Below are 22,449 nucleotides of genomic sequence, written 5' to 3'. Positions count from 1 at the left end.
GCTATGAAAAAAACATTATATCAAATTAATGTTTGAGCACTTGGATATAATCAGAAAAACTAGATGAACACATATGAACTAGTTTCATATCATTCCGAGCTCTCTAGGTCCATCAGTCGGTTTCGAACAAAATTATTTTTATTTTAAATTTTGATCATTCTGTGATGAATCAATGGATTCGTCATAGAATTGGTAACAAATCCATGGATTCATCTCATAATTGGCCTATGACCTCAAAAAAATCATTTCAAGACTTCAGCTTCTATGATGAATTCAAAATTCGTTGCAGAGTTTGCAAAGAATATCTGTTTCATTGAAAAATTTGCAATGAATCTGGAATTTGTCACAGAGTTTACAACGAATATTGAATTTCATAGCTAATTTGTAATGAATTTGGCGATGAATATAATTTGTTGCTAATTTATGATGAAACTCTTTCGTTGCTAACTCTATTGCTAATTACCGATGATTTCTTTTTTTGTCGCAACAAGAAAAACCAAATAAAATGATAAAACTCTTTCGTTGCTAACTCTTTCTCTTTTTTTGTCGCGCAAAGAGAAAGAGTTAGCTAATTTTTTGGAATTTAAAAAATGCACGCACTACAAGAAAAACCCTCATAAACATCGGTTTTCCACCGCTGTCTATTACATTTTCGACCGATGTTTATGAAGGCAATGTAAAAGGTCTGCCATTTTAGACATCGGGTTAAAACCGGTGTAGTATCACTTAACGACACCGATTTTCGAATTGGTTATTAACCGGTGTTGTATCACTTAACGACACCGTTTCATCAACGGTGTAAAACCGATGTAATATTATATGTTAATAACACCAGTTTTAGCAGCGGTATATGACCGATGTAATATTAGTTAATGACACCGATTTTGCAGCGGTGGAAAATCGATGCAATATCAGTATTGTTTAACGACACAAATTCGATTTCCGAAACAATGAAAAACTAACAGTATCCAAGAAAATACACAAATATTCACAAATTACACAAATATTCTTCTTCCAACAGTATCCATAAAATACACAAATATTCACAAATTATATAAATATTCTTCTTATAACAGTATCCATAAAATACACAAATATTCTTTTTAATCAAAAGCTAATAGATATTGTACACATCAAGGTAGAACATCGTGAGTCAAAAATCCAGCTAAGGCTACATTAAATTATGAGAATCAGAATCTGTTCAACTTGCTATACTGCTCCATTCTTCTTGCGCCTTTCATTTCCCTAATCTCACCACTTTTCACCTTCAAATGCCTAGTTTTCTGAGTTAAAACATCCACTGTTCTAATCTGTCAAACAAAAGTATCATTTTGTCTACTTAAATATAGCAAAGAACAAAAACAGAAGAATTATACATGCTGCAGAAGTCCTAGAATATCACCATCAAAAAGAAATTGACATGGGATAATATACACAATTTACATTCCATGCAAATGCATGCATCATCCAAAGTTTTCAAAAATCAAATACCTTTCCTACTCAAATGTAATCTAGCATGCATTCAGCCCACTCGAACCGCACTTCATCAATTTCAACTCTGGAGTAATTGAGATTTGTAAACTATAAAAACACATAAATAATATATTAGTAAACCAAGACCAAAAATCATAGTTGAAAAGTAGTAAGAGCACCAGGTAACAAGATGACTAATTTGAATGCTTAAAAAGAGACACATTCATCATTTATCTCAACCACATCATATAATGATAGATCTATCATTCCTGGGAACTTAATATATTCCAAACCAGGAATTATTGCAACAAAGTTTTCTCATAGTTGCAATTTAATTAATCAGTACTTGATGGAGGTTCAATCTTTTCATATTCAGAATATCATTCAAACGTCCTGGTGTAGCAACAATGATATCAGCTCCACGATCCAACTCTCTTAACTGGGGTCCTTTCTGAGCACCTCCATACAAGCACTAGACAAATATAATAACATAAGAAACAAAACTAGACATCAAGATATATCACATTGATAAACTACATATTTCTCCTCTTATTCTTGAAAATATAATTAAATACTGCTTGTTATCTTGAATTTCCCATGATGAGTGCTCAGCATAACCATCTCATTCCACTGTAAAACAATGACATTTTCTAAAGCACACATGGTTAGTCCCAAGACATCTCTCCATGGTCTCATGGCATAAAATGCTAACTAGTCAATACGAATTTCAAACTTTATCCTCTTCAAGCTAGGCTTATGAAATCATTTCTAAGAACAAACTCGGCAAATTCAAGACTGTTCTTTCAACCAGACATAAACTTTGTAGAACTAGAGGAAATCAAATGAAAGATCAGATCATAAACCCCAAGTGCAACAACTGGAGCAACGAATATCTAAAAGGGATCTATCTACTTGTTCATCTCACATAAGGTTATTGTATACGGAAAAAGTGCAAAGCACAAAGAAGTAGATGCCATTTTTTCATCAAAGCTTTGAACATGTTTCCCATTTTCAATCCAAATCAATTTAACTAATATACTCACTGCTTCAATAAGCATATGCACTTCAGACTCCACCAGATGTGAACCAAATTTAGCGAGCCCAATTTTGAGTTCATCATGGGATACAATGCCATCATTGTCAGCATCCAACATCTTGAACATCTCTTTAATGTCTTCCACTTATTCAGTAGATATGTGATCAGCAATAACCTAATGAATAATCAACCAAACCAAGTTATACTCTGCAATCAAAAACATTCCATTTAACTACTAATTGCAGTGAGACAAACCCTTAAAGCTCTCTTTTTGAATCTGTTCATCCGTGAAAATTGTTTAAGTCTTGACTTGACAACATCACCAAGAGGTACATTTGAGGCTTTCTTTGCATTCAGAATCCAATGATGCTCTGTATGGGGGGAAAATGTATAAACATCAATTCGACATAAGAAAGAAACCAACACGAAGTATGAAACCCAAGAACAGGATGACAAGCTAAATAAATATGGATACCATCCCAGATAATGAAGATGATCTCAATTCTCAAATTATCAAATGTTAGGGACACTTCCATTGAAGTTATATTAACAAATAGCATACAGTGTAAACATACCAAGCACTTGCTTTGCAGTTAACCGAAGCTTGGGATCAGGTTCCAACATCAGGCGAACTAAATTTTTGGCACTGTTAGAAATACTAGGTCATGGTTCCCGTTTGAAATCTATTACGTCCCTAAGAATTGCTTGAGCAACTCCTTGTTCAGTTTCTGCAATTAAGAAATCATAGCTCGTTAGATAAAAAATGTATCTGAAGAAATACAAAAAGTGTATTAATTAATAGACAATAAGTATGTTATTAGCATAAAGTGATAGAACTAATTGTTGGTGCAGCGAGACCGGCAAGAGGGAGGTGAATTGCCTGCAAGTAAAAACTAAACCCTCCTCAACCAATTTAAACTCAAATAGATGCAATAGCTTACAAGATTAAACAGAACTAAAGTATGAACAGAAAAGGAAGACTCAGCTATTTTAACCTGGTTACAACCAAGAGGGTTGTTAATCCATGGCGATGAAAGGCGCAGTAAGAAACTCCTTCTCTGAAGGTGGAGAAGCCTTTTACACTTTGAAGAGCACAGAACTATTGCTTAACTAGAGAGTACAAGAGTTGAATTTCGTTCACTTTTTCGTTGTCCTCTAAAGCTGCCCGAGATCCTCTTTATATAGGGGTTCTCGAGCTTATCAGATCACCTGATCCTTCGGGATCAGGTTTGACTCGAGAGGGATCGGTCGACTGAATATGCTGTATCTGCCCATACTTCCGTCTAGGTACAGCCTCTGTGGATCGAGATTAGGTTCGATCGACCGATCGGCCAACGGTCTCCTACTGAGTTGGCCCGATCAAACTGCTCGACTTGGTCTCTGGATAAACTTGGGTTTGGTCGACCGATCAGCATGTTCGGTCGACCGATAAGCTCCACCAACGTTCAGCCTCTGAGGTGGCATCTGACGTGTCTGCTAAGGTTGGTTTCTGATAAAGAAGGGTTCTGTCGACCGATCAAGGGGTTCGGTCGACCGAACCGTTGACAAGTCAACTTCCTGTTGATTTGCTTCGGTTCGGCTCCTTGGGTGATTGCGGCCTACCGGAATAGGGCTCACCCGAACCCAATTCCCGGCCTTCTCCTCGAGCAGTCTTCCTTCCCGGCTTTACGTCCCTCGAACGCCGTGTACATTCTTCTCGTCCACTGGAGTACTCTTCCGCAACTCTCCCGTCCTTCGTACGCACCGAGCCCGTCAGCTCCCTTCCCGTGTCGTCCTTCTCGCCAGCTGCGTCTTCCGCTCGACTTCCTGCCCTCCTAAGTTCCTGTACACTTAGACACAGGGATCAGATAAACATGACCTAACCTAAACTTGGTTGATCACATCAAAACTACCATGGGGTCCAACAATCTCCCCCTTTTTGATGTGCATCAACCCAAGTTCAGGTTAGGGGAAAAACCAACATATAGTAATTTAAAGAAATTACTAAACTAATAATTCAAGAATAAATTTGCAATCAAAAATAAATTGCAACACGAAAAATGTATATAAAAACAATTTTAACTAACTCCCCCTAATAACTCCCCCTAACTGAACTTATCTTTATTCTCCCCCTTTGATCACAGCAAAAACGGGGTGCAAACAAATTTCAAAAATTGAGTTAGGCTTAATTTCAAAATTTTCTAAGTTTTGAAGAATTTTTCTAAGGTAAAATGAATTTTTTAGAATTTTCAAAAAAAATTCTAAGTAAAAATTTCAAGAAACAGTTTTTCTAGAGAAAAAAAATTAAAGAGTTTCTAAGGAAATGTTTAAAAACTTTTCAAAGCATTGTTTAATTCTAATTTTAATGCTTTTATCAGAAAGTTAATTAAATATTTTTATTTTGATATTTCAGCTTCCAGGTCGTGGCGAGGCACTGGGCCTTCTTGGTTATTAGAGCAACAACCACTTCCTTAGACAAAACTTCCATAAAGAACCTCAATGTTTAATTTTCTCACTGTAAGCTTTTAACTAAAGGAGAAATTTAAACTAGTAAAGATTTTGGAACCCAATAAAGGTTCCTACCTATAGGGTTGGTCAAAAACTTAGGGGGTACATAGTTTCTCGTTATTTTTCTAAGTTGACCCTGATGCTTCCTTATGTACCAATTTAATTTTCCATATAACTTTATTTTCGAATGTGGAAAAATATTTCTAAAACATGCATCAGTTTTCAATTTTTTAATTTCTAATTTTAAAACTTCATTTTCTGATTTCAAATATTCATTTTCCTTTTCTACTTTATCTAATTCTTTAGAAAGAGCTTTAATAAAACGAAAGGATTATTTAGGGTTTAGGGCACGTACCTTACTTACCTCGTCTTGCGATGCTCCCCCTTCATCACAGCTTTCTTCTTCTTCTGTTGTTCCTCTCCCTTCATCTATGCTCATTTCTGAGCTAGACGTTTCTTCTAGCTGATGGTTGGCCATCAGTGCTAGTCCCAAGAATTCTTCGACTTCGGATTCGGAGGACGATGAATCATCCCACGTGGCCTTTAGGTTGTATTTGGGTTGAGCTGGCTTCTTACTCTTTTCTTTACTTTTGCTTTTCAGTTTTAGGCAGTCATCTTTGATATGTCCTTCTTCGTTGCAATTGTAGCAACGAACCACTCTATTCTTTTGTTGGAACTTTTTCGACTGCGATCTAAATTTATTAGATTTAAAAATTTATTAAAGTGTTTTACCAATAGTGTCACTTCCGATCCATCGATCGAGACTTCGGAGTCAGAACCGTTTGTTCTTGCCTTCAAAGTGATGTTCTGACTTATCTTTTCTACTCCATTGGGCTCTGCAACTCGAGATTCGTGAAGTTCAAAAGTAGAAAACAAATGTTCTAGAGTACTTACCTCGAAATCCTTAGAGTTGTAGTATGCATCTACTAAGAAGGCTCACTCAGGAGTTCTCGGGAAGGCGTTGAGCGTGTACCGGATCGAGTCCCGATTCGTTACTTCTTCTCCAAGATTGGTTAGTTGCATGATCAGCTCTTTGATCCTTGCTTGGAGTTGCGCTACCTTTTCACCTTGGTTCATCCGGAGGTTCGTCAACTGGGTCCGGAGGATGTTGCGCCTTGCTAGCTTTGCGTCGGAAGTACCTTCGTGAAGCTCCAGGAATTTTTCCCAGAGATCTTTCGCGGAGTCATAGCTTCCGATCTAATTTACCTCCTGGGGTGGCAGAACGCTGAGCAGGTGGAACTCAGCCTTTCCGTTGGTGACAAAATCGGCTTGCTCCTTCTTGCTCCACGTGTTTTCTTCTTTATCTTTCGGCGCTGCAAAACCATATTTCATTGTAATAAGAATATCAAAATCCATTTTAAAGAATACCTCCATTTTTTGCTTCCATGTAGCGAAATCTCTGTCGAACTTCGGGGGATGAATGTTTGCGCCGGCCATTGTTATGATCTTTGTGCATCAGATGGCGGTTAGTCCCTCTGAGGCTGTTGGGCTCTGATACCACTTGTTGGTGCAGTGGGGACCGGCAAGAGGGGGTGAATTGCCTGCAAATAAAAACTAAACCCTCCTTAACCAATTTAAACTCAAATAGATGCAATAGCTTACAAGATTAAACAGAACTAAAGTATGAACAGAAAAGGAAGACTCAGCTATTTTAACCTGGTTACAACCAAGAGGGTTGTTAATCCAGGGCGATGAAAGGTGCAGTAAGAAACTCCTTCTCTAAAGGCGGAGAAGCCTTTTACACTTTGAAGAGCATAGAACTATTGCTTAACTAGAGAGTACAAGAGTTGAATTTCGTTCACTTTTTCGTTGTCCTCTAAAGCTGCCCGAGACCCTCTTTATTTAGGGGTTCTCGAGCTTATCAGATCACCTAATCCTTCGGGATCAGGTTTGACTCGAGAGGGATCGGTCGACCGATCCCCAGGTTCGGTCAACCGAACCTGCTGTATCTGCCCATACTTCCATCCAGGTACAGCCTCTGTGGATCGAGCTTAGGTTCAGTCGACCGATCCTTCTGTTCAATCGACCGATTGGCCAACGGTCTCCTGCTGAGTTGGCTCGATCAAACTGCTGGACTTGGTCTCTGGATAAACTTAGGTTCGGTCGACCGATCAGCATGTTCGGTCGACCGATAAGCTCCACCAACATTCAGCCTTTGACGTGGCATCTGACGTGTCAACTGAGGTTGGTTTCTGATAAAGAGGGGTTCGGTCGACCGATCAAGGGGTTCGGTCGACCGAACCATTGACAAGTCAACTTCTTGTTGACTTGCTTCGGTTCGGCTCCTTGGGTGATTGCGGCCTACCGGAATAGGGCTCACCCGAACCCAATTCCCGGCCTTCTCCTCGAGCAGTCTTCCTTCTCAGCTTTACATCCCTCGAACGCCGCGCACGTTCTTCTCGCCCACCGGAGTACTCTTCTGCAGCTCTCCCGTCCTTCGGACGCACCGAGCCCATCAGTTCCCTTTCCGTGCCGTCCTTCTCACCAGCTGCATCTTCCGCTAGACTTCCTGCGCTCCTAAGTTCCTGTACACTTAGACACAGGGATCAGACAAACAGGACCTAACCTAAACTTGGTTGATCACATCAAAACTACCACGGAGTCCAACACTAATAAAGAATAGATTTATTCATAGAAAGCTTACAGTAGACAATAAGTAACTTAGTTGCAGAAAGTGGTTGAACAAATAATGAAGTGTGCTAAATGGATTTATTGATAGAAAGCTTACCATCCCAAAATGGGGGAACTCCACACAGTAAGATATAGAGTATAACTCCAGCACTCCATATATCAATTTCTAGTCCATAATTCTGTTTTAAAACTTCTGGAGCCATGTAATAAGGGCTTTCAACTATCTCAGAAAATCTTTCACCTAGAATTGGGGTAAAAAGAGAAAAAAAAAATAAGTAGAGCGCGCCCTTATAGTGAAACTAAACTCCAAGTTATGTTATTGAATGGAAGTGATCATTAATGAGACTCAACAAAAATGAAGATCATTAGTATGCATTCATATGGTAACTAAGCATTGTTCTATGGAGAAATTTTTTCAAAAAGATCAATAATCAATAATAACTAGGTAGATTTTTTTTCCTTTGAGATCTTCTTCAATTGACAAACCATAGGCTTTATCTAATGGCATCCCAAGCTGCACAGCCACAAACTCTATCATTGGAAAAGCTATACAAACACTCATTTCATGCTCCTGGACTAACAAACAACCTTGATCTACATCTTAGTGTATCCTTGAGCCATTTTTGACACAAACACATCAAAAATGGGAAACCACATAAAACATAAAATAGCATAGAGATCAATAAAGTATAAATAAACATGAAAATGCAAATTAACCATCATGAAAATATGCACCGAATTGAATAGTCATGGAACTATGTATTTTATTTGGACAATCGCTTTGGTATATTCCAGACAAATATCCACTATTGTAGCATTTGAAAACTACAATAAAGTAAGCAATTTTAATGTGGATCAAGAGATGCTCTCACCAGGCTAGAAGAATATTGACAACCCAAAGTCAATTGCCTTCAAGGGCGAGTTCTCCTTCTTGTTTGCAAACAAGAAATTCTCCGGCTTGAGGTCTCGATGGATCACCCCATGGCAATGGCATAGCTGCACGACCTCAACAATGGTCTTCATGACCACAGCTGCCACGCGCTCTGAGTAGTGGCCCCTCGCCACAATGCGGTCAAAGAGCTCCCCACCCTTGCACGTCCTCCACGTCAACCGCCGTCCGCAGCTTCCTCTTCGAGATCGACTTGTAGGCAAGCAATTCCCCGGTGAAGTGGTCCAGGCAGAGGTAGGTGGCCCCAAACTCCCCACGACCGAGCTCACGATCCAGCACGTACTTCTCCTCGATCCCGCCCACCACCCTGGCGTCTCCACTAAGAACCGCCGCCATTCGCTTGGAGTGCCCGCCGCCGTTCTAGCGTAGGTGGTTCTTGTTGGCTAGTGGGCGGGTGCCGTGGTCATGATGGGGATGGGGGAAGGTCTTGACGTCCTCCCTGGCGACAGCCTCCGGTGAAAGGCAGCAGTTTCCCATATCGAGCTCGGATCCGATACCTCCGCTCACACAAATCAACCTAACAGCACGGAAGTGACTAGGGTTTCGCATCAAATCCACCTCTCGCAACCACAACAAAAAAGAACCATTTTTTTCCCTTTTGATTGGGGAAAAAAGAGACGGAAGCAACTGAGAAAGCGTCCGATTGGGGGAAGGTGAAACTTTTATCGCCGACTGGACCAACAAAAAAAAAAGAAGCGAGACTACGAGCAACGTGGCCGAGGTTTTACAGCGCGGACGCTTCTCCTCCTCCTCCGTAACCGTGGCCTTAGTTAGCGGAGTTACAGGCGAGATGAGGATGAGAAGCGGAAGCTGCCATGGTGGTAGCTTTATGCTCCGCTTGGTCGAGTGCGAACTGTAATGAGGACGTTTGCCGGTCGTGCTCTGTCTTCTTCCTTGTTTTCTTCCTCATTTTGTGTGCTTGAAGCCTTTTGAATTTGATTAGGGAACAAGAAGATGAAACTGTCGAAGATGAAGAAGAACTTCAGCAGTGACGATGGATAAAGGAAAAATTACCGGAATGTGAAGAAGGACTCCAGCGGTGGCAGTGAATGCTGGTCTGGAGATGGATGAAGGAAAAACTACCGGAATGCGAAGAAGGCCTCCTCTTCTCACCCAAAGGGAGGAGTTGGAGGAGATGCGGTGTGGTTGGACAGAGAAGCAAGGGCGTCGTGTCTTGATCCTGATCGGGAGAGGAAGGGGCGTCGATCTAGGAAAGAGAAGAGGGAGATGAGGCTGAGAGAGATGGTCGGACGGCCAACGGTGAGGAGGAAAGTGGTGGTGGCGTCGCGACGGTATACGGTGGACGGCGCGATATAGGTTTAGGTTTGGAGGAAACTTTGTGAAGTGTTGCAAATTTTGGCTGGTGGGAAAATTAAATTATTTAATTTTGGTTCATTAACACCGGGTTTTAAAAACTACTGTTAAAATCGGTGTCTATTAACGAAAAAAGGCGCTCATAGACATCGCCTAAAAAAACCGATGTCTATGAGCGAAAATCTGCGCTCATAGACACCGATTTTTGGAAAAACCGGTGTAAAATACTCAAAGACGTAGAAATTTGCTTAAAACCATTATTGTTCCACCGATGTCTATGAGGGTTTTTCTTGTAGTGGATCGCTAAATTTATCGCAGGAACAAAAATTTTTTGTTCCTAAATTTTATCCCTAAATCAAGGTTTTTTTTGTAGTGTATATTAAATCCAAGACCATATAGAATCTCAATAGCAGGCTTCTCAATAGTCGACGAATCAAGAGTTTCTAATCACTCATAGATGTGATCCAGAGTTTCTCTTCCACCACCATCCTCAGTATCTAGTATTTTAACTTATCGCCGCATTAACACCGAGTATACGCCCTGGCGGTTCCACATTTTTTTTTTTTAGTATTTTAACTTCTTTCTTTAACCTCAATCTTTCTTTATCACAACAAATCATAGCCTCCAATGAGGACATGTATGAAGCTTCAATTTCCCTCAAAAGGTTGTATATATCTGTATGCTCAGGAATAAGGAACTCCTTGTATCCAATAGCTGCAAGAAGAATCGACTTCCCACAACCATCTTCTAATTCATGGTTACTCGTCTTCTACTCTATAGCTTGTGTGGTGGCACCTACTGGAGCAAATACCATCTAGTAGTAAGCATGTCTAGAACTTTTAGGAAGGCTTTGTAAAATGACATGATTCTTCATGTTCTGCTTATGTTGTACTTGCTGATAGATTGGATGCTTATCACCATGATCCCAAGCTTGAATAGCAGCATCATTAGAGGGAAGATTATCATCCATGCCCTTGTTGTGCCTCTTAGGACAACCTTGCTGGGGCATGAGATCTTGTGGCTGGTTTGTAGCCCGAAACTCAATAGTGCTTTACTATGAATGTCCAAAGACCCGCTCAAAGAGCTTGGATTTTGCTGGCTTTGTTGAACATGAGGCAGTGAACCTCCTTCTTGTTGTTGTTGTTGTTGTTGTGGGCATAGTTGTGATATACGTAGATTATATATGTAATTTTGTATTGTTTAACGCACATCTTACTGTATTCATTGCCTATGATCTATGTTTTCGTACCCTTTATTATGTTAATTTCAACATAATTACTATTTTACATTCAGAGATCTGCTCGGTGCTTATTCCCATTTTCAGGAGCAGTTTGGAGCAGTAAAGGATTCAGAATACGCAATAGAAGACAACTTGAAGAAGACTATGAGATAGTATTGTCTTCCCTGTGGTGAGGAAGGCAAAGTATTGGAGTGCCCAAGTCAAGGGGAGCAAGCAACAACCATTTCCAGAGGTAAATTGGACTTGGCCATGCCTTGAGGCACCGCTAGGAGAAGCTCCAATCACTAGAAGTGCCAAATGGCACAACCAAGGAACCAGTAAAGCCATTGGTTGTGCCCTGAGCCACAACCAGGATGAAGAATCAGCACAAGTGAAGACATGGGCATGCCTCAGGGCACGACCAGAAGCCAATCCGTGCAGATTTCCAGAGCAAAAATGGTTTTGGCCATGCCCTAAGGCACGATCATACCTCAGTGAAATCAGAAAACGTAGGCTTGAAGCTTTGGATGTGTCAAATGGCACGACCCAAAAGGTGAAACAGAGCAGCCTCTACTCTGGTCATGTCGAAAGGCACGACCAAGAAACCAGAGACAGCTTTATCTTTGCCTGATGGTATAGCTAAGCTATGTGGCCATAACCAACTTGGCTCTGGTTGTGCCAAAAGGCATGGCCAGATGCCAGAGATTGGTTTGGGTCGTGCCCCTGGGCATGACCACCCCGTGCCTCACTCCTATATAAGGGGCACTTCATCCCCTTTGTGGCGGGGAGTTCCAAGATGGGAGGAGACCCTCTAGGTCAAATCCTTGCATCTGGAAATGTCATCTGGGTGAACTGAGGTTATTCTATTGCTCCATCCTTATCAGCACTCCAAGATCTGCATCCAAAGGCTTCACTTAATATCAAAGGATAAGTTTCTTCTCCCTTTACTTAGGATTTCCAAAGTTTCTATGGTTTTGAGTCTTTAGATTGTATTTCTTCCAATTATAGAGTAAATTTGTATTGTTATAGAATGTAGGAAGTAATTGCAATGTGTGGATGATGTAAAACTCGATGGAATTACCAATTTCCTTATTTGATGAAGCTTGTATGACACTTGTTCTGTTTGATGAAATACTAGCAAGTAGGCTTTCTCTATGGGCATTCATTTATATATCTAGATTGCATTTCTGTATGCTTAGATCTCACTTCTATACTGGATATATTATTATGTGTCTAGATCTGATCACGAACCTGAATTTTCATTAGATATATGCATAAATTAGTATCTCATTTAGGTGTATGTTCCAATATAGAACAGCATGGCTTTAGGATTCTTGTTTAACGTTGAGTATCTAAGGTAACTATTCTTCTATATGGAAAGTAACCTTTTAAGGGAGAACAATTCTATGTATGGATGAGTCTATCACTTGACCAAATTGGCCTAATCATATGCTACGCAAGTGACTTATGTAATCTAGAGACATAAATTTGGGGGAGGCCTTGTGACAAGAGGTATTTTACTGAAAATCCAGGCTCTCTAAGTTACTTCTTCACTTGGTTACTAGTAAGGAAAGTACTCCGATACACCGTCGCCGGGTGATATTTGGTAGTAATTTAGACCATCCTGCAAATATAGAAGTGGAGAACTAGGATTAGGTTAATTCATAGTACAACATTCACCATCACAATGAAACTAAAGGCCTAGAACATCTTCTAAATTTAGGGCTTCCTCAATTATCTTTCTTTTATTTTCATAACTTAGTTGAAAATCTCAAATCAAACAATTATCGATTATATCTAGCTAAATTTGAAGTGTAAAAACAATCGACATTTGATCCTCAGTCTTCGTGGGATCGACTTATATAAATTTTATTACTTGACAATGCTAGTGCACTTGCGGGAACACATCAAGTTGTTGTGGGTGAAGCATGTGAGAAGGGTAGAAAAAAGTCGTTGCTTGAGCATTACTTGTTCCCTCACCATTGGAGCTAGCAGTTGTTGATTTGTCATCGAAAAAAGTCATCTTCTAGTCTCTGATCAGCACTTCATCTGGGTCTATCTCCTCTTCGTCATAAACTAGATCATTAGTTGCCTCGATCTCATCTCCAATTTGAGATCGAGATTCCTCTTCAATTATAACATCTTCCACAATTACAACATGTCAAGTTTATCAACTTCTTCTGGGTCAAATTATTCCTCCAAATCATATTTGAATCCATCCAAGTCATCTCGAGCGTCGAGCCTATCATCCTCCACAGTGAAACCTAATCGTCTCTAGAACAAAGTTTGAGTGTAACTAAAGGAAAGAAAGTGACTTTTCATCTTCCCCTAATCCTTGATATTGGCCTTGCCTCGTCTATTTTGTGAGCATCACAAATGCTCCTACTATGCCGATGCAAGACCTCTAAGTTTGACAACAACCAATTTTACTTTTACCTAATCAAGTACTTCCCCATAATTAAATATTTGCTCTACTTTGTTAATCCAATTAACAAAATTCTTTATCTGTGACGTACTAGAAAATTTGGGTAGATCAACTTAAAATCCAAGGTCTCCGTTTCAATCCTCTCAACCATGTACCTCACGATATTCAAGATTTTGCATCGCCATTGCTACACACTAGGTTAAATCTATGACTTGCTCTGTAAATTCTTAATCGTCATCATGTCTTGAACGCTATGATCATGGTGATTAGTTCCCTCAATCGGAATCTATTGTTGCGACTGTGACCACAACCACGACCATGATGACGTTCTATTAGATCTAATGTTCGGTTTCCTCAATTGGAACCTACCTACTCCAATACCAATTGATGTTGAACAGGATAGCAATTATCCTTTAGGTCGACGAGATGGAGGAATTGAGGAGAATGAAAGAAGAGAAGCTGTCAAACATAAAGAGAAATCCGTCATTCTATAGGTTTTACCAAAAAAGAAACTTTATTCAATATAGATGATAATCCCACAAATAATTAAACAATGCTTGCATAGACTTAAAATTCTAAGACACAAAGAAAGGAAAATATCCTAACATATAAACTTCAATTCCTAAGATGCAAAAAAAGGAAAGAAATTCTAAAAGAAACAAAAAATAACATACTTAAAATCCTAAAATTCCTAAATTGACTCAAAATCTAAAAAATACAAAAATTACCAAAATAACCTTAAATATAAAAAATATATTAAATACAAAAAATAAAAAAAAATTACTAAAAAATGTACGAAAGATATTCAAATCCTCCTCACTTTCTAATGGAAAAAAATCAATAGAAATAGATAGTCATGACATAGATAGACTCAATGTAGATGATGGTAGGTCATTGAAGTGAATCTCCATGTAATTCGATCGAATACCTTATCTCTATGTCACATAGCCTCGAGGATCCATCTACTCTTGTATTCCCTAGATCATCTCAGATAAATAACAAAATGCAATGGGCCTGGTTGCAGGGAGTTTGGGAGAAATATATTAGACGCAAGGACATTCTATCATGTAAGCCATACAAGATATATATCCTTGGAATCTAACCTGGAGATGATCTAGGAGTAGAGCAACTCCAATAGTATAGGTTTTAATCCACCTTAGTTATGCAACCTAAGGAAGCTAAATGTCACACCCAACCAAAAGGTCTCACGTGAATGACAAAAATAGAGGACAAAATCATTAGTAATACGATCATAGTTTAATATTATAGTGAACGTATCCCACATAAGTTTCTCATGCGACTCTAGAACTTCCACCCACTTAATTAGCCCAAAAGCCAGTATAAAAACTTGTAATATGGGTGGAAATCAGAGGCAGATTTACCTTCAAGTTTTAATCCATACTATAATGTGATTTAAAAAGTACTAGGGTTTTCCTCTTCCTTCCATTTGTCCTAACTTGCATGGTTCGATGACTATTTGATGTCATTGTCCTGATGCAGGAATTGAAGCTTAATACTTATTCCACTGGCTGTTGTTGGCTTCAGCAAGTTTTCTTCCCTTCTTAATGAAGCTGTTCCCATACGACGTCAGAGGGATTTATTAACACTCTCATTTAAGGCCATTGACAAGATTGGGAGTTGGTGAATTTAAGTTTCTGTAACAAGACTTCCAAGCAATGCACATCCACATTATCTTTATTATAATCAGGTGGAGTGGGGTCTCACTGATTGGATTGTCTCTTTGACTTCAATGGCTGCTCATTGCGCTCTCTCTCTCTCTCTCTCTTAATTAAAACGAGTGATTACGCAATTCACCTGCTAAACTTGTATTCTAATTCCCTTCTCATTCTCCCAAATATTCCTTCAGACCTTGCACCAATCTTGTTTAGGGTTCTTCAGGCGTCATGCATGCATTCATGACCTAAGCCTTGCCCCTTGAATATAATATGCACTGATTTTCCCAACACAAGCTCGCATCATGGAGAACTAGAATAGTACACGTAATGATCGATGTTTTCTATTGGGAATGGGAAGTACACCATGCATTAACTCGTTGATGACTTGTATGGAACTCGGTGCTATAGTGTAGCGGAAGGGAATCAACTTGTTATCAAATATTCGTAATTTGATCCTTAATTATAATTTATTCATAGGGATTTTTTTCTCCAAATGGTATATATAACTATGGGATGTTGAGCTTGGGCTGCCCGTCGCAAGGGCTTTTTAATTTACCCTAATGCTAGTAAAAAAAATTTATGGGATCGAATCAATCGCTTAGATTTGGTATTACCTGATTCAATATTTTATGGATGACTTGTATGGAATTATAATATTAACAGATACAGTTTTCAATTTTTCTCTCCTGTTTGTCGTCTCAGTGCTTAGCTCTGGGCAGGAAGCATTTATGGGGCTGCAGGCCAGTGCCTGGGGACAAGGCTAAGTAATGCATCATGTGATGCGTTTACATTGGTGTCATCCGAGTGCATGTACTAGTTTGAAAATGAGAACTGTGAAAATGGAGCATTAATGGGCATCTTACCCGATCTTTTCTTTCTTGCTCCCCAATCCGTGAGCCAACAAGCAGATGATTTAATCTTTCACATCAAATCCTTATCGAGTAAGTTTTTTTTTTATGTGGACCAACTTCTTGGATGCAAAATTGCAAAGATCCACACTAGACAATCATTCACATGGGCTAAGGCTTGAATATATGCACAAATGAGGATAAGAAGAATACCTAATTTCAAACTTTGAAGACCCCTCAACAATTTGTGGCATAGTTTGCACATAGGGTCCCTAATATGAGAATAAAATCCCAAGTAAATAATGTAGAAAAGGAAATAATATATTCAATTAATATAAGATTATTTTATTGATATTGTTTTCCTAATGGTGTGCCTACTAATTATGGCTAGGATTGTGGATACAAATGGAAATAAACTTTGTATATATAGTGTAGGGTTGTACTATGTTAAAGATATATATATAAAAAAAAAAAGTATTCTTACACCTCATATTTAACTGCCTATATCGTTTGTGATAATCTTCATGGTATTAGAGCCTAAGCTTCTACATACCAGTTGAAAATTAAATGGGAAAAAGGAGACAAGCATATCCAAATCGAATGAGGACCAAAGTACAATGTCTTCAGGCAAGAGTGATGGTGCAAAAGGTGGTATAACACCAAACATATTTCCTATGAATATTGTTGGATTCGAAAGCTCCGGACAATTCAATCGACCATCCACAAATTGAATGGCAAAAATTATTTGGAGTGTGCTCAATCAATCAAGCTTGTAATCAGCGGAAAAGGATGTATGGGTTATCTGATGGGAGAAATTGTAGAGCAAGACAAAGACGATCCAAAGTGAAAAGGCTGGAAATCTGAGAACTCCATGGTAATCGCATGGCTCGTCAACTCAATGGAACCTTCGATTAGAAGGACATATTTATTCCTACTCATTGCAAAAGAGGTATGGGAGCTTGTTCGTGAGACCTACTCATTTTTGGAGAACTCATCCCAGATATTTGATTTGAAGACTAGACTTTGGCAGTCTATACAACGAGAAAAACTGTTATAGAGTACTATAATGAAATGAAAGGGTTGTGGCAAGAGCTAGACTTGTGTTATGATGATAAATGAGAGTGCAAAAATGATAGCATGAAGTATCACAAGCAATGGAAAGTAACCAAATTTATGTGGTTTTAGCGGAGCTTAACCATTGGATGAAGTTAGGGAAAGAATTCTGGGCAGAAACCCTTTGTCATCATTAAGCGAAGTGTTCATTGAAGAAAGGAGAGAAGGCAGAAGGAAAATCATGTTGAGTGAGAAGGCACCACCTATTCTAGAAAACTCAACCCTGTTAAGCAAAAAGTTTTCTACTGCACCTCTAAACCGATAGTTAAGAGAGGCAAAAATTGTTTGTGGACACTGTAAAAAGCCCTGGCATATTGTAGAAACATGTTGCAACTTACATGGCAAGCCACCTAACTGGAAACCAAAATCTTTCAAACAAAAAGGTAGTGGAGGTTTAAGGGCCTATCAATCTGGACTGGAAGAACAAAACAGTGCTAAAAAATCCTCGGGGGCAACCTCTTTCAGTAAGGAACAAATACAACTATATAAGCTTTTTTTAATCCACACCTTTTTCACAATCTACTCCATCATCTTGTTTAATAGCATAGAAAGGTACTTACTTGCAATCTACTATTTTCAATGCTTCAACCATATCTATATGTCCTTGGATAATAGATTCAGGTGCCACTGATCACATGACGAGATCTTCCAAGTTGTTCCATTCCTATATCCCTAGTGCTGGAAATCAAAAAATTAAAATAGTCGATGGTTCTTTATCTACTATTATTGGAAAAGGGTTTATTGTCATCTCTCAAACCTTGACTCTCCAAAGTGTTTTACATGTTCCAAATCTTTCTTGTAATTTGATTTCTATTAGCAAATTAACTCATGATTTAAAGTGTTTAGTTAAGTTTTCCTCAAATTCTTATGTACTTCAAGATCAGGACTCGGGGACGATGATTTGCAGTGCTAAGGAGCATGGAGGCCTTTATTACTTTGAGGAAGGAAGTCACTTATGTAGACAAGTCCAACAATCAAGTATCATATGAAACTCTAGTTCTAGTAGAGATGATATAATTATGTGGCATTATAGATTAGGACACCTGAATTTTTATTATTTGAAGCATTTGTTTTCGAAATTATTTGACAATACAAACCTTTCTTATTTTTAATGTAATATTTGTCAGTTGGCAAAGCATCATCGTGCATCTTTTCCTATTCATCCATATCAATCATCGAAACCTTTTGCCCTTATTCATAGTGAGATGTGGGGACCATTCAAAATAGCAACTCTTTCAAAAAAAATGATGGTTTATCACTTTTATTGATGATAACACTCATTTAAGTTGGGTGTATTTACTTGTTGAAAAATCAGAAGCTAGACAAGTTTTCAAAAAAAAAATTAATGATGATTGAAACACATTTTCATTAGAAAATTCAAGTGTTCAAAAGTGATAATGGGGCCGAATATTTTAATAAAATTCTAGGTCAATTTTTTCAACAACAGGGTATAATTCATCACAGTAGTTGTACTCAAAGACCACAATAGAATGGGGTAGCAGAAAGGAAAAATAGACACCTTCTAGAAGTAGTTAGGTCACTCATGTTCACTACCAATGTACCTAATGTTGGGTTTTTCGGGCCGCAAAAATCGCTTTTTGGATTGCGAAAACTCTGAAACCTTGCCACCAGATCCGTGCGAAGAAATAAAATTTACGTAAAACTTTGAGTACGAGTTTCTAGCCTAGATCTAAACTAGATCTACAAAGGAGAAGAGCTTTACCCTTGATGCGATGCCCTTCGCTAATCTCACTCGTCCAAGGTTCGTCGGATCTCGAGAGTATCAAAGTAGATACTCCTCTATGTGTATCCACACAAGCAAGAGATGGAGAAACCAAACAAAAGGTGTACTAGCACCTTTGAAAGGTTCGGCCAAGGTGGAGGAGAGGGAGAGAAAAGCGAGCTTGAGGAAGTAGATGAGAGTTACACAAAAAAATGAAACTCACCCAATGAATGAGTGGTCGGCCACATGAATGAGGTTAATAACCTCCATGGAATATCAAGAGTCACAACTCTTGGTAACTCCCATGAGGTGACATCCCACTTAAGCAATCATGATGATGTGGAGCATCATCATTGGCCCACTCTTTGCCAACTCACCAATGAGGTGGCAAATGGTCAAGTCAAACTTGACCCTTCATCTTCCTCTCAAGTCAAGTCAAATTTGACCACTTCTCTCCCATGGTTGATCAAATCTAACCATTGGTTCAAATCAATTTTAATTTAATGAATCTCTATTCATTGAATTAAATTGACTCAATGAGTCTAAGTCCAAATTAGACTCATCTAACACATGAACCAAATTGAGTCCAACTCAATTAGCCTAATTTGGATTGCTCTTAATCTAATTTGGTTAATCACATGGACCTAATCCTTTAGGTTCATCAAATGAACCTAATCTCCATCTAATTGCCCTTTGTGTGTGACCCTATAGGTTCTTATAACATTGGCAATGCTCCTAAACCCATTTAGAAACATAAGTAATGAGCGGTATCTAACAACACATCATTACTACCCAAGTTATAAGAATGTTGAGATCCAACATCACCTTGTGACTACTAATTGTGACTCTTCACAATATATGACAAGTGTCCTTCTATCCTTGACATCTAGATTGATCAATGTGAGGCATAGACCGTGTCATCCTCTAATCAATCTAAATCTTGAATCCCAAGTAGACTCACTCAATAAAATGAGCTCAACATCTCATATTGACTCATTTGGGCATGGTCATGCACTTAGTGGTCTCACTCTATCAAGAATATCGATGTCTCTCCCGTCATATAGGAGGGATAGATCTCATCTACATCACTCACATCCCTTAGCATAATTTGTTACATACCCAGTAATCGCCTTTATAGTCCACCCAGTTACGGGTGACGTTTGACGAAGTCAAAGTATGCAACTCCTTATGTAGAGAACCATGGTGACTTCAGGTCTAAGGACTAATAGTCATACTAATAGCCACATGAGAAAGTATATGACACTCATATAACGATCCATGATACTTTCTCATGACGGGTCATTCAGTATACATTCTCTAATGCATACCCATGTGTCAACTTGATATCTCTATATCCATAACTTGTGAGATCAAGTCATCAAGTTGACCTACATGTTAGTCTCGTCGCATTAACATTGTCCCTGAATGTTAATACTTGACTAGGAATGATTAAGAGTAGCGTTCCCTATATCATCTCACTATCGATTCAACCAATCGATTAATATAAGTAAGAACCTTCTACTCAAGGACGCTATTATACTTAGTTATTTGGCACCAATACAAGTAAGTATAATAACCATAAATAAATGTCTTTATATATATAAGAATATGATACAACGAGTCCATACAATAATTATCAAATGATTGGTTCTAGGGCTCTAACTAACAATCTCCCACCAGCACTAGTGCCAATCAGTATAGGCTCTAAGGCCCAATGACCTAGTGTGACCATCATGCTTTCTCTATGCCAAAGCCTTGGTCAAGGGATCTGCGATGTTAGCCTCAGTGGGTACTCTGCAAATCTTCACATCTCCTCTATCGATGATCTCTCGAATGAGATGGAAGCGTCGTAGTATGTGTTTGGTCCGCTGGTGTGAGCGAAGTTCCTTAGCCTGTGCTATTGCTCCATTATTGTCACGATAGAGCTCTATGGGATCAGTTATGCTAGAAACCACCCCAAGCTCAGTAATGAACTTACGGATCCAAACTGCCTCCTTTGCTGCTTCTGATGCAGCAATATACTCGGCCTCTGTTGTAGAATCAGCTACTGTGTCCTACTTCGAACTCTTCCAGCTCACAGCACCACCATTTATGCAAAACATGAACCCTGACTGCGATCGATAATCATCCTGATCAGTTTGGAAGATAGCATCACTGTAACCCTTTACAGCTAGCTCGTCATCGCCTCCATATATCAAGAAATATTCTTTAGTCCTTCTCAAGTACTTAAGAATATTCTTGACTGCTATCCAGTGACTTTCACCTGGATCTGACTAATATCTGCTCGTCATGCTCAAAACATACAAGATATCAAGACGAGTACATAGCATGGCGTACATGATAGATCCTATAGCTGAAACATAAGGGATCTGATCCATGCGGTCTCTCTCCTCTCTAGAAGAGGGACTTTGAGTCTTCGAAAGACTCATACCATGTGACATCGGCAGAAATCCCTTCTTGGAGTTCTGCATGGCAAACCGAAGTAATACCTTGTCAATGTATGTACTCTGACTTAGGCCAAGCAATCTCGTAGATCTATCTCTATAGATCTGTATGCATAGAATACGGGATGCTTCACCTAAGTCCTTCATTGAGAAACAAGTCCCTAGCCAAGTCTTGACAGACTGCAGCAAAGGGATGTCTTTCCCAATGAGTAGTATGTCATCCACATACAATATGAGGAAGACAACTGTGCTCCCAACAACCTTCTTGTAGACACAAGGTTCATCTTCATTCTTAATGAAACCAAACTATTTGATTGCAACATCGAATCGAAGATTCCAGCTCCGAGAAGCTTTCTTTAGTCCATAAATGGACCTATGCAGCTTGCATACTCTGCCAGTATGCTGTGGATCGACAAAATCCTCAGGTTGTGTCATGTACACATCCTCGAGCAGGTTTCCATTCAGAAATGTGGTTTTGACATCCATCTGCCAGATCTCATAATCGTGGTACGCTGCAATAGTAAGCATGATCCGAATGTACTTAAACATCGCTACTGGAGAAAAGGTTTCATCATAGTCAATACCATGAATTTGCTTGAAACCTTTAGCTACCAAGCGACCCTTATAAATAAGTCCATTCATGTCAGTCTTTCTCTTAAAGACTCACTTACACCCAATGGGTTTGACCCCTTCAGGTGGATCAACCAAAGTCCATACTTGGTTAGTGTACATGGATTCCATCTCAGATCTCATGGCCTCTAGCCATTTCTCGGAATCTAGTCTCATCACAGCTTCCTGATAGGAGGTAGGCTCATCCTCAATGAGCACAACGTCATCATGGTTAGACAAGAGAAATGAATATCTCTCAGGCTGACGACGTACCCTATCAGACCTGCGAAGAGGTAGGTTCCTCAACTCCTTGTGGAACAACATCATCCACAACACTTTGTGGTTCCAGTTCAACTTCCATCAAGACTTCAGTGCTATGGTTCACATCTTGAACTTCTTCAAGATCGAACGTACTCCCACTAATCTTTCTAGAAACAAAATCCCTTTCTAGAAATACTCCAGTCTTAGCCACAACTACCTTGTGTTGACTGGGAATGTAGAA

The 22,449-nt window shown here is 39.1% G+C and overlaps 1 pseudogene; it reads right to left on the bottom strand.

The window, feature by feature from the left end:
• Positions 1-242: 242 nt before the first annotated feature.
• On the bottom strand, positions 243-9,053 carry LOC122048756 (annotated as a pseudogene).
• Between the last annotated feature and the right edge of the window lie 13,396 nt (positions 9,054-22,449).

Source organism: Zingiber officinale, chromosome 2B, assembly GCF_018446385.1.
Source record: "Zingiber officinale cultivar Zhangliang chromosome 2B, Zo_v1.1, whole genome shotgun sequence".
NCBI lineage: Eukaryota > Viridiplantae > Streptophyta > Magnoliopsida > Zingiberales > Zingiberaceae > Zingiber > Zingiber officinale.
The sequence above is the reverse complement of the archived record's forward strand: the minus strand, read 5'-3'. Positions and strand labels throughout refer to the sequence as shown.